The following is a 13,289-nucleotide window of genomic DNA, read 5'->3' on the forward strand; positions in this document are numbered from 1 at the left end:
CTGGAACTCCCTCCAGAGTTAGCATTATTGACTCCCATTTACATGGTCCTCTGTAAATTACATCAATCTTTGATTCTTTCTCATTAAGAATTAAGCGCTGTCCACTGGAGTTAGTAGTTATTGAAGTAAGATGCCTCATAAATATCAAAACCCACTCCAAATACAAATGTTCTTCACTATTTTTTCTCTCAAACACATTGCAAAGTGTTTTATGGCTTGATCATTGGAAATGGGTGTAGAGAGACAATTAAATAATCCCTTCATGTATATATGTTTTCAACTGAAATGGGCTAAGTGGTATGTTTATATCCTACTACTAGATAGGGCCCAGTGCAAGGGGATCTATTTTAAACATCACAACGTGGCTTTCATTCTTCATCCCAGCAGTGTTAAACTACATGTTTTCCAAACACAAAGTTCTGTTTGTTAGCCTCTAATGTAATTAAAATAAAATTCAAGTCATGTTATATTCCTTTCATTTATTTTTTTATTTACTTACTTACTTACTGATGCAGATATATGGAAAAACTAACTCTGCTTTCTTCTTTGGGCATTTTTTTGTTTATCTTTTTAATTTAAGTGAGATTGTTAATTCAGAGTTTGATTTGCAAGGCTGTGTTTCTTCAATATCATAATTCTTTTCATGTGTTATACTAAATTTATATTTTACTATTCAGATATAACTGCAGAGTGGTAACAAATTTAATGCTAAATTGTGTTATGTACAGTTATGTACTAAATGAGTTATTTTAATAGCTCTTCAGGTTGTTATTACTGGAGCTGAGTTTGTTAGATATTCAACAGATTTTCCTGTTTCATTATGAGACACACAGCTTCATTCTCACTTTTGAAGATGTATGATAAAGCAAAAGCACAGAACTAGCAAACACTATTTCTTCCTCAAACCGATTAAGGCCATCCTCACAGAGAGACTTTTAGTCTGTTTTCCTGAAGATATAGAACATTCTAGACAATGATGGTAACTGCATGTCCTTCAATCACTCATCTAATACCTTCAAGCCTGCTGATAAATTTTAACTAATATTTAAGTCTTGAATGATACAAAATTCCACCAAGTTTCATGAAAAAATTGTGTTGAAAGTAGACAGAGACCCTGTAAGCTTCCTCAGTGACAGAAAACCTGTGATACGATCATCACAGTTATTTTTCTTTCTAGAATGGCTGTTCACAGTACAGGACAGTACTGGAAATCAAGTCAGCACATGTAAAATTTGGATAAGGTTTCAGCATTGCTCCTTTTGATTCAGTGAGGAGGGGACAACAGAAAGAGATGAAGAATTTAGTGAGTGATATGGTATTGGAAAGAAAGTGCAAATATTATCCAATTCTCTGTTTCTGTAGTTATGTATCAGAGAGGCTTCTAAGAAGATTATATATTGCTCCATAGGAAGATAGGTCTTTTAATTTCCCCCTTGGCGGAATTTATTGCTCTTTTTGAAATGTCGTTCCAAAATTTCACCTTACTGGGTGAATAAACATTCCAATTCTAAATTGATTCATAGCCACTTGAGTCATGGATACATGAAGATTATTTAATATTTAAGGGAGGGAAAAATCCAAAGAGATCACTGAATTTTGTACTGTCTGCAGTAAATGCTATTTTTGCGTAAAGCATCCCTGCCCACTGCATACTGTGTGCCCAGCATACCTCAGCTAGGGAAGACACTCTTGCCAAATTTGCATTTGGGTTCTGTGATGTGGCATGGGACATGTGATCAGGATTTCTCAGACTTGAAAGAGCTGGAGGGGATAGACTGGGACAAGTCATGTTTAGGAAATAAGTCCTGAGGAGTGTCTGGTCAGGAAACACAGAGACCTGAACAGGAGGGGACAAGGGACTGCTAGGAGTCATGTAATTTTCATTTACCTATTGATAACTTTCACTACGGTGATCAATGAATGTGGACTGAAAGGCATTGGTTTGGCTCCTGACAGATATGGGACTTTTTATTCCCATTGTGTTGCTTGGTCAGAGTTTTCAAAGAATCACAGAATCACACAATGGTTGAGGTTGGAAGGGACTTCAGGAAGTTATCTGACCCAATACTACTCGAGCAGGGACACCTGGAGCAGGTTGCCCAGTACCATGTTTGTGTGGCTTTTGAAGAGCTCCAAGGTGGGAGACTCCACAACCTCTTTGGGCAACCTCTGCCAGTGGTCCGTCATCCATACAGTAACGGAGTGCTTCCTGATGTTTACACATTACTTCTTGTGTTCCTGTTTGTGCCCATAGCCTGTTGTTCTGGCATTGGGCACCACTGAAAAGAGCCTGACTCTGCCTTCATTGCACCCTCCTTTCAGGTGTTTATAAACATTGATACATTGATAAGATCCACCCTGACCCTCCTCTTCTGCAGGCTGAATACTACCAGTTCTCTCAGCCTTTCCTCATGGAAGTTCTCCAATAGTGTCTCAACATTGGACTCTGTTCAGTATGTCTATGTCTCTCCCATACTGGAGAAGGGAGGTGTGGGGAGTGGGGTAGAACTGGACACAGAACTCCAGGTATGGCCTCTCCAATGATGAACAGAAGGAAAGTATCACCTCTCTTGATCAGCCGGCAATATTTTGCTTAATGCAGCCAAAAATACCATTAGCTTTCTTAGCAGCAAGGACACATTGCTGACTGATGTTCACTGCTCTCCCCTAATCCACCAGACTGGTGGATCATCACTATAAAAGTCATTCAGGTTGTTCAAGGATGACTTCCCCTTGGTGAGTTCATGCCAGCTGCTCCTGAGGGTTTTCTTCTCCTACATGTTCCTGGAAATGGTTTCCAGGATTACCTGTTCCGTCACCTTTCCAGAGACTGAAATGAGTCTTACTGGCCTGTAGTTCTCTGGATATTTGTTCTTGCTCTTGTTGATGATAGGAATAACATTTACTTTTCATCCAGTCTTTGGACACTTCTCTCTGTTGCCATAATCAACCAAAGATTATAGTCACTTTGCAATCATATCTGTCAGCTACCTCAGCACTCATGAGTGCATCTCATCAGGGCCAACAGACTTAAGTAGCCTGCTTAACTGTTCCCTGACCCTGTCCTCTTCCACCAATGGTACATTTTCCTTGCTCCAGACTTTCAGCATGGTGTCTGGGACCTGGTATTCCTGAAGTCTCCCATTTTTTCTTCCTTCAGCTTTATCTCCATGACTTGCCATGCTTTTGTTGGTGGTGGTGTTTTTTTTTTTTTTTTTTGTCGTTGTTGTTTTTTTGTTTGTTTTTGTTTGTTTGTTCTTTTCCTGTGTTCTGTTTCTAGTGACTACCTTCTCCTTCTCTTTCCCCCTCTCTTCACAGCACATGTCCCTGAGGAACATGCCAAGACACTTTGTGAAGGGTAGGAGTATGTGGTTTCACACTGATGGCTAGCTATACTCTACCACACCATTCCTCACTCTCTCTCCTCAAAGGCACTGGGAGAGAAAATATGATGAAAAAGGGCTAAAGGGTTAAGACGAGAACATGGAAATCAGTCACCAATTACAGGCAAAGAAAACTCAGTGTAGGGAAATTAATATAATTTATTGCTCGTTACTAAGAGACTAAAAGCAAACTAAAAACACTAAGTGGTGCACGGGAATGGGGAATAGGGGTTTCAGACAAAACAAGGTAAACCAATCAAGCAAGATAGCTTAAAGGATGTGGATGTTGTTTACCTGAATTTTAGCAAAGCCTTTGACATCATCTCCTACAGTCACAGAATCATAGAATCATTGAATGGTTTGGGTTGGAAAGGATCTTAAAGATCATCTAACTACAACCCCCCTGCCATAGGTCACTAGATCAGGTTGGCCAAAGCTCCATCCAGCCTGTCCTTGAACACTTCAAGGGATGGGGCATCCACAACCTCTCTTGGCAACCTGTTTCAGTGCCTCACTACCCTTACAATGAATAACTTCCTCCTAATGTCTAATCTAAATCTATCCTCTCTTAGTTTAAGACCATTCCCCCTTGTCTTATCATTATCAAGTAAAGTGTCCTTCTCCGTCCTTTTTATAAGACCTATTAAGTATTGAAAGGCCACAATGAGGTCTTCCCCTTTCTTCATTGCAGAGGTGCTCCAGCCATCTGAGCACCTTTGTAGCCCTCCTCTGGACTCACTATAACAGGTCCACATCTTTCTTGTGTCCCCTAGCCCCCAAACCTGGATGCAGCACTCCAGGTGGGGCCTCACAAGGGCAGAGTAGAGGGGGACAATCATCTCCCTTGACCTGCTGGTCACACCTCTTCTGCTGTGGCCCAGGATGCAGTTGCCTTCAGGGCTGCAAGCACATGCTGCTGGTTCATGTAGAGCTTTTCTTTCACCAAAGCCCCTAAGTCCTTCTCTGCAGAGCTGCTCTCCATGAGTTCTTCTTCCAGTCTGTACTCATATCCAGGATTACCCTGACCCAGGTGCAGCACCTTGTGCTTGGACTTGTTGAACCTCATGCGGTTTACATGGCCCACTTCTCCAGCCTGTCCAGGTCCCTTTGGATGGCATCTCTTCCTTCTTTGGTATCAACTACACCACTCAAGTTGGTGTCATCTGCAAACTTGACGGTGTTCTCCTGGAGAAACTGGTAGCTTGGGCAAGTGTTGAGGGATTTTTGAAACAGCAAAAATCCCATGAATTTCTGTGGCTGAGCAAACCAAGCTACCAGGAAAATTCCCATGACATGTCATGAGAAATTCCCATTACAGTGTTCCTACATTGCCCAATTGAGGAATTAAAAAATATTGTTGCCAGCAGCTGGCTTCAAGGACGGGATCTATGTGACTGCTAATCACAAGGGGGTTGTTTTCCTGGAGGTGGGGTTGTTTTCTTGTAGTTCCTTGTCTGAGTGCTTTTGACCAATAATCTTGTGTGAGACACTATCCGCCCCTGTTAAGTTTGCTATAATAGTCAGGCTATTCGGGTAATAAAGAGAGAGCATGATCTGACCATATTAGTGTCTGTCATGTTTTCAGTTGTTCTTCCTGCAACAGGCAAGTGAAAAGTTTTCTGGGTGAAAAGATGACTGGATATTCAGGCTGAAAGAGTCACTGTGAATGGATTTCAATCTAGTTGGTGGCCAGCCACCAATGGCTTTCCTCAGGGTTCAGTACTGGGGCCAGTTTTTAACATTTTATTAATAAACTGGATGAGGGGATTGAATACACCCTCAGTAAATTCAACAATGATATCAAGTTAGGCAGGACTGTTGAACTGCTTTATGGTAGGAAGGTTTTGCATTGGAATCTGGATAGACTAGGTCAATGGGCCAAGTGCAGCCACATGACAATGACAAGGGTAGTCCTACACTTGGGTCATAACACCATACAGTATTACAGGTTTGGGGAAGAGAGGTTGGAAAGTTATCCATAAGAAAAGGACATGGGGGTGGTGGTTTACAGCCCAAACATGAGCCAGCACTGTGCTCAGTTGGCCAAGAAGGCAAATAGCATCCTGGCCTGAATTAGAAATTGTGTGGCCTACAAGACTAGGAACATGATTGTCCCCTTGCTGAAAATGGACCTCAAATATTGTGTTCAGTTTGGGGCCCCTCACTACAAGAAGAATGTTGAGTTGCTCAGATGTATGTACAGAAGAACAACAGAGCTGGTTCAGGGAGTAGCAAACAAGGCTTCTTAGGAGGGGCTGAGGGAATTGTGCTTGTTTAATCTGAAGAAGAAGCTAAAGGGAGGGTGTTAGTCTCTTTTGTCAGGTGACAAGTGTAAGGAAACAGTCTCAGGTTGCACCAGGGAAGGTTTAGATTGAATATTAAGAAAAATTTCTTCATGGACAGCATGGTTAAGCATTGAGATGAGTTGTTTAAGGAAGTGGTGGAGTCCCCATTCCTGGAAGTATTTGGGAGTCATGTGGACGTGGCACTAAGGGACATGGTTTAGTGATGGGACTTGGTAGGTCAGGCTAATGGTTGGACTTGATGATCCTGAAAGTCTTTTCCAACCTAGATTATTGTATGATTCTATTCTACATTCTAGAATACACAGGTTTCCCAGCTATATATACCACCATATACATATTTTGTCTTACTAGTGTTGTATAACATCTGTTTCTCATTCAATATGTGATGCGTTTATGTGGCAAAGTTTTGGTAGCAGGGAAATGCAGGGGTGGCTTCTGTGAGAAGAATCCAGAGGCTGCCCCATGTTAAATAAGGGCCAGTTTCAGCCGGCCTCAAAGGCACCCGTCTCTGCTCAGAGTCCAGCCAACAAGTGATGTTGTTTCCACCTCTGTGAGAGCAGATTTAAGAAAGGGAAAAAATAAAATAAAATAAAATAAAATAAAATAAAATAAAATAAAATAAAATAAAATAAAATAAAATAAAATAAAATAAAATAAAATAAAATAAAATAAAATAAACAACAAAAATGAGCAAACAAACAAAAAACCTGCTACATGACAGCAACACGGACAGTGAGGAGTGAGAACCAGCCCTGCAGACCCCAAGGTCAGTTCAGAAGGAGGGAGAGAAGGTGCTCTAGGTGCCAGAGCAGAAGTTCCCTTGAGGCCTGTGGAGACGCCCCTGGTGGAGCAGGCTGTCCCCCTGCAGCCCATGGGTCCCACATGGAGCAGATCTCCATGCTGCAGCCAATGGAGGGGCTCCCGGTGGAGCTGCAACCTGTGGAGAGGAGCCCATGCCAGTGCAGGGGATCTGGGGAGAGATGTTGCCTGTGCGGGACCCATGTTGGAGCAGTTTGCTCCTGATGGATAGACAGACCCATATTGGAGCAGTTCCTGAAGAGCTGCTGCCTGTGGGAAGCCCACAGGCAGGAAGGACGGCATCCTGTGGGAGGGACCCCAGGGGCAGAGAGTGACTGTGAAGGAGCAGTGAAGGCAAAATGCAACAGGCTGACCACAACCCCCATTCTCTGTTCCCCTGTGCTGCTTGGGGGGAGGAGTGAATGGGGGGAAGGTGTTCTTGGTTTCTTTCCTTTGTTTCTCACTTCTCTAGCTTGCTAGTAATAGGCAATAAATTTTACTAATCTCCCTACTCTGAATGTTTTGCTCATCCTGATAATTGTTGAGTGAGCTCCCTGTCCTTATCTCAGCTCTTGAACCCTTTGCATCATATTTTCTCCCTCTTTCCCTTTGTGGAGGGGGAGTGAGACAGCAGTTGTGGTGGAGCTTGGCTGTCCACCCGAGTAAAATCACCATACAATATTGCAGCTGTCACCAGAGAACCCGTTAAAATAAATAATATCCCACTGCAAAAAGATGAGGGTGCTGGAAAGAAAACATTCTCAAGTCATAGAACACATAGACATCGAAAAACACATACTCAGTGCTGTAAGCAGAGGTTTACATCCATCTGGGATACAGAGAGATAGTTCTCTCTTAAGTTTGAGAGAATGGTTCGAGAATAGTCCCTTCTCAAAGGGGTGATCAAGGACCACTAAACTGTTCTAAAGTGTATTTGCTGCCAGCAGTATACTCAGATATGATGTTCTTTGATGTCACAAAGGCCAATTTTATACTGGGCTGCATCAAAATGACGGTAGCCAGCAGGTTGAGGGAAGTGATTCTCACCTTTTAATCCTCCCTTTTGAGACCCCACCTGGATCACCCCATCTGCAACTCAAAAACTGCACCCAGGTTTGGACCCCCAGCACAAGAGAGATGTGGTCCTGGTATAGTAGATGCAGACAAGGGTCATTTTGTGGTTCAACCTAGCAGGCAGCTGAGTACCAAACAGCTGTTTGCTCACTCCTCCTCAGTAGGACTGAGGAGAGAATTGGGAAAAGGTAAATGTCATAGGCTGCAATAAAGACAGTTGAATAGCACAGAAAAAGGAAGGTATAATAATAATAATAATAATAATAATAATAATAATAATAATAATAATAATAATAATAATAATAATAATAATAAAATAATATAAAAAACAAGTGATCACAATTGTGAACACAATTGCTTATCACCTTCTGACCAATGCCCAGCCAGTCCCCAAGCAGCAGCAGACTGCCCCAACCAAATACCCCTAGTTTTAGTTCTCAACATGACATCATATGGCATGGAATATCCCTTCAGCCAGTCTGGGCCAGCTGTCCTGGCTGTGTCCCCTCCCAGCTCCTTGTGCACCCCTAGACTCCTTGGTGGCAGGGAAGTGTGAGGAGCTAAAAAGTTCTAGGCTCTGTGTGAGCACTGCTTTACATTACCTAAAATGTTAGTGTGTGATCAGCATTATTCTCATCCTAAATCACAAACGTTACACTATACCAGCTACTAGGAAGAAAATTAACTCTATCCCAGCTAAAACCAGGGCAACAACAAAATGATCAGAGGGCTAGAACACATCTCCTATGAAGAGAGGCAGAGAGTTATTTAGGTATTTTAAGGTTAAATTAGGGTAATTTAGGATTAGGAGTAATTTAGCCTACAGATGAGATGGCTCCAGTGAGAATTTAGGGCAGCTTTCTGGTATTACCAAGGGGTCTACAGGAAAGATGAGAGGAACTCTTTATCAGGCAGTACAATGATAAAAGAAAAGGTAATAACTTTAAACTAAAAATGTTAGGTTTAAAAGAAATTAGGAAAAAATTCTTTGCTATGAGAGTGCTAAGGCACTGGAAAAAGTTGTGCAAAGAAGTTGTGGATACCCCATGCCTTCAAGTGTTCAAGGCCAGGTTGGATGGCTTGTACTTGGTCTGGTTGGAGTGGAGCTAGCTTTCCCTGTGACAGCCCATACAGTGCTGTGTCGTGCACTTGTAGCTAGAACGGCATCAGTATCACACCAGTGTTGTCTCTGCTGCTGCTGAGCAGTGCTGGCACAGCATCAGAACTCCTTCTAACCTCCCCAAGAACCAGCAGGCTGGGGCAAGAGGTGGGGAGGGGACATCACTAGGGCAGCTAACCTAAACTGACCAAAGGAATATTCCATACTATATGATGTCACACTCAGCAATAAAAGGTGGAAAAAAAGAAGGAGGGGGGAGGGGTGCACTGTCATTATGAAAATGACTGTCCTCCTGAACAACAAAGAACAGCTATGTGCATTGAGGCCCTGCTTCAAGGACATGGTCAAGCATCGCTCGTTGGCGGGAAGTAATTTCTTTCCACTCTCTCTGTGCTTCCACATGGACTTTTTTTTTTTCCTTCCTTTTTCCCTTTAGTTAAATTATTTTTTTTTTCCCTTAATTATAACTTTACCTTAATGACTATTTCCCTTTAATTAAATTATTCTTATCTCAACTTTTTTTTTTTTTTTTCTTCTTCCCATCCTCTTCTGAGTAGGTGAAGGAGAGAGGGATTGTGGTGGAGTGAAAATAGGGAAATGTAGGGAAAATACAAGCTTAAAAACAATGTCAGCATTTTGTGAGTAGGTGCCCTTGTATTGTGTTTTCTGGAAATATTAAGTTTCTGGCTGTACATTGAGTTCCATGCTGACCAGGAAGTATCCCAAAAGCCTAATGTATCTCTACATGTGTCTCAATTTAGACATCCAAAAATTGATAAAATATCATTTACTTCTGAAACGTATGATATAGGAACCTAATTTCCAGCATTACTTTCCAGCATTACTTTTTTTTTTTCAGAAATTTTTTACTTCATATTTCTTGTTAAATTGCTGTTTCATTTTTAATGGTTGTTGGACTTTCAGAACAATTAGTATTAAAGAATTACAGCTTCCACAGGCTTCTAACAAATAGCTAGATTCTTTTGCAAGCGTGGAAAAAAAAAAAAAAAAAAGAGTCATTCAGTTTTATGGTTTATTATAAAGATAGCATCTGGTCCTGATTTTCAGCAAACCTTCACCAGTTTTATATGTATGCCCAGAGCTACTCCCAATTTACATAATTTATCAGCAAGAATAGAATCAGCTCAAATGAGTTCATTTACTAGAAGCTGTATCAGCTTCATCACTCTTTCTGTAACCCGAAACAGCTATTCATACCATAGGGTAACTATTAACTACACAGAGAGGCACTTCTTCCCCTACATTCCCCTTCAGCTTTGGGAGATCTAGATAAATTACCATAATAAAAGTCAATAGTGAGTGAGGAAATAAAGCAGAGGAAGGGACAGAAAGAAAGGATATCTCATCCGCTCCCCTATTAGATTAATCAGATACTTTAAACAGATTTTAAATGTCTGTGACACGTTTTTCATTCTCAGAGTAGTAAAATTCTACCATACAATTTGCAGAAAAAATCACGTCTGACAAAAAGACAGCCAGTGTTTAGAAAAAATAATAATAGATATAAAATGATATAGATATAAAAAATAGTAACATGAGATACTTACAGTTAACTCATATGCCGTATACATAATCTTGTCCGAGGAATAAACAACATGAATTTTAGCAGAAGAAATGCAGGTTCCCATGTGAAAGTTATGTAGGAAAAATCAATGAAATGCCTATGATTTATTATATAAAGCGTGTGTGTATAAATTAAAATTCTCTTTCTTTAAAATACAAAAAAATAAAGGGGAGAAGAGAAAAAATGAAACAAATGAAACTAACTACATTGAAGTTATCTGTCTGATGACTCTATTTACAACCTTGTGATTCAACCTAATGAACACGTTTATTGCAAACCCATTTTAATTGCAGTGTGTCCAGGGAGCAGACATCCTGTTATTTAAAATGTTGTTACAGTTGTGATGATGAACTGCCCACATATTATTCTAGTAAATTTGCTTTATGCAATTTTATTGAATCTGAATCTGTTTTTACTGATGTTGTTATGGGGATTTTGCAGGCTTTCCATTACAAAACCTATTTTCAGTCTTTTATACAAGAAATGCTGAAAGGTAAAAATGAACAAACTGCAATTGACTGACTCTTCAGTTCTTTCACTGCTAAATGAAATTCTTGACATTATGTGATAGTAGCCAGTATCTGACGACAAATTAATTTATGTTGAGAAATACTTCACATTTGCAGATCAATTTAACTTTGTAGATTTTTTCCCTTCTTAAATTTCTCCTCACTGTTTTATGGTGAGTTTGAATCATGAAATCTGGAGCTAAAGTCTCAGTTGCTGTAAATTGACTTAGTTCTATTGAACCCAGTGGGAGTATATTGATTTACATGAGCTGGATTTCTTGTAGTTCTTTAAATTATATGTATGAAAGACATTTGGATAGTGTTTTTAGTCAAGGAGTTAGTTATTTATCACAACATTCCTACAACTTCTGTTAATAAAGCTTACTATTTTATTCCAGCCAAACTACTGAATCTCAGTCTTACTCAGAAATGTCAGGATTAACTATATCTTTCATTTTCTGCATTATTGAAATAAGCAGACTCATTAAAATTCTTCCAGATCTATCTTTCTGTGATTCTGTGTGCCATGGGAATACTGCAAAGTCATTATCTCTTAAACCCAATTACACTGATTGCAGCCTCCACTCTCACTTGCATTTGAACACCCCTACAATCTCCCTACAGTCCCAAATTCACACTCTCAGTACTTCTTACTTCTAGCTGACCCCTCAGTATATAGTTAAAACTGGTCTGAAACCTCATGTTACCTTATGACAACACATCCCATTTTATTTCAGTAGAGTATTTTATTGCAGAAAGATAGGAATCCCCAGCTGCTTAAAAAATAAAATAAAACTAAACCAAACACAAAAGAGAAACAAATGAAAAAAGCAATTTTCTGTCTCTATCAGCCTTGTTTTTGTTTCTTTTTCCTTTTTTTTTTTTTTCCTTTTGTCCCTAATCCTCTTAGTATTTCCACCTTCCTTATAACAAGAAGGACCAAGAGATGTGACAACCTTAAGATATGCAAAGGGACTAAGGAAAGAGCGATTTATGAACAATCTTTTAACTTGCTACTTTCTACCTGATAAATTTAAATTTAAGATCATTAAATATTTGAAAAGCAAACAAAACAAACAAACAAACAAAAAAAAAAAAAACTATCATTGTTGCCTTTCCTTCAAAAGAATCCATCCACTGTTAAAATCATTAGGCACTATATTTTTCAAAGACATAATGAAAACTATTAACTCCCTTATGTATAACAACTGGGCCATCTTGTATTTTAAAATAATGAATTACTGGTTTTGTTGTTGTTTTGTTTCATTTTTAATAAAATGAGTGTGTCAGAATTTCAAGTGTATTATAACAATGCACAAGTAAGTTTATCAATTTCATTGAAGTCCCTTATAATCTCCAAACTGACTAAATAGCTGAAGGGAAGAAAAATTTAATCATTTCACCAAAAAATAATAATAATGAAGTAATACTAATTAAAAATCCAACAGCTACTTATCAATAAAATAAAGGCAACATGACAAAACCTGGAGATACATATTTTAACCTGCCTTTAGATGCAGTTTGGCCCTATCCAACAGGCACAGAGCTTGCTCTTCAAAGGCAATTGTATTAAAAATCTGGAAATAATTCATCTCTGGAAGAAGTGGTTTCACATTTTGCACAAATCCACAAATTTCATCAGAGGATGAAAAATCACCCTAAGCTTCCACTTAGTTTAGTGATGGAATTTTAACAAAAACTTCCCAGGTTTCCCCCCTTCAAGCACATCATTACTGCAATACTTTATATGTTGAAGGACATGGGAAAGATGCCTGCTGCTGAGGTACGGTACAGTATATTACAAGAGGACATTTCATTAGTTGTACAGCAAGAGAGAATTTGCCAGAGGCCCTGCAGGGGATATATCATGCAGAAAAAAAAAAAAAAAAAAAAAGCACAGGAAAACATACAAGAAAAGAAGCAACCTGTTTGCTCTGCTTTTATACCTACATGACTAAAACTATCAGATTAATACTCAATTCCTGCATTTAATTTTTTATGCATAATAGCTAGTTATTTAAAGCAAAAATAAGTGAGTTTTGCGATGTCTTCTGAGCCTGAAATATTACAGGTGCATGGGAACCCTCTTTAAAAAGGTTTGCTACATTTATAATAATAATAATAATTAATAATAATAATAGCTCTTCTATTAATGTATGAGCTATTATTATTAAACATTAATATTTAATAACAACATATTTATAATATATTTAATTTTAATATACAATATTATTATTAAATATTGGTTTCATTAATATTTATTTAAAATATTAATGGTGAAACAAACTTGTTTTTTCAAAATACACCTACAGCATATGCATTTTTAAAGAATAGTGTTGTTTACTCTGTTTAGTGAACAGCATACTGCTAACTCCTGTGTAAAGAAACAGATAACAAATTAGTCTACTTACTCCTTCACAGGCAAGTTCAAGCTTGCACCAACAGTTTAGGAAATTGCTATAAATTATACCCTTGAATACACAACATTTGCTGTCTTTTGATTCTCTTTAAATC

Source organism: Anas platyrhynchos, chromosome 1, assembly GCF_047663525.1.
Source record: "Anas platyrhynchos isolate ZD024472 breed Pekin duck chromosome 1, IASCAAS_PekinDuck_T2T, whole genome shotgun sequence".
NCBI lineage: Eukaryota > Metazoa > Chordata > Aves > Anseriformes > Anatidae > Anas > Anas platyrhynchos.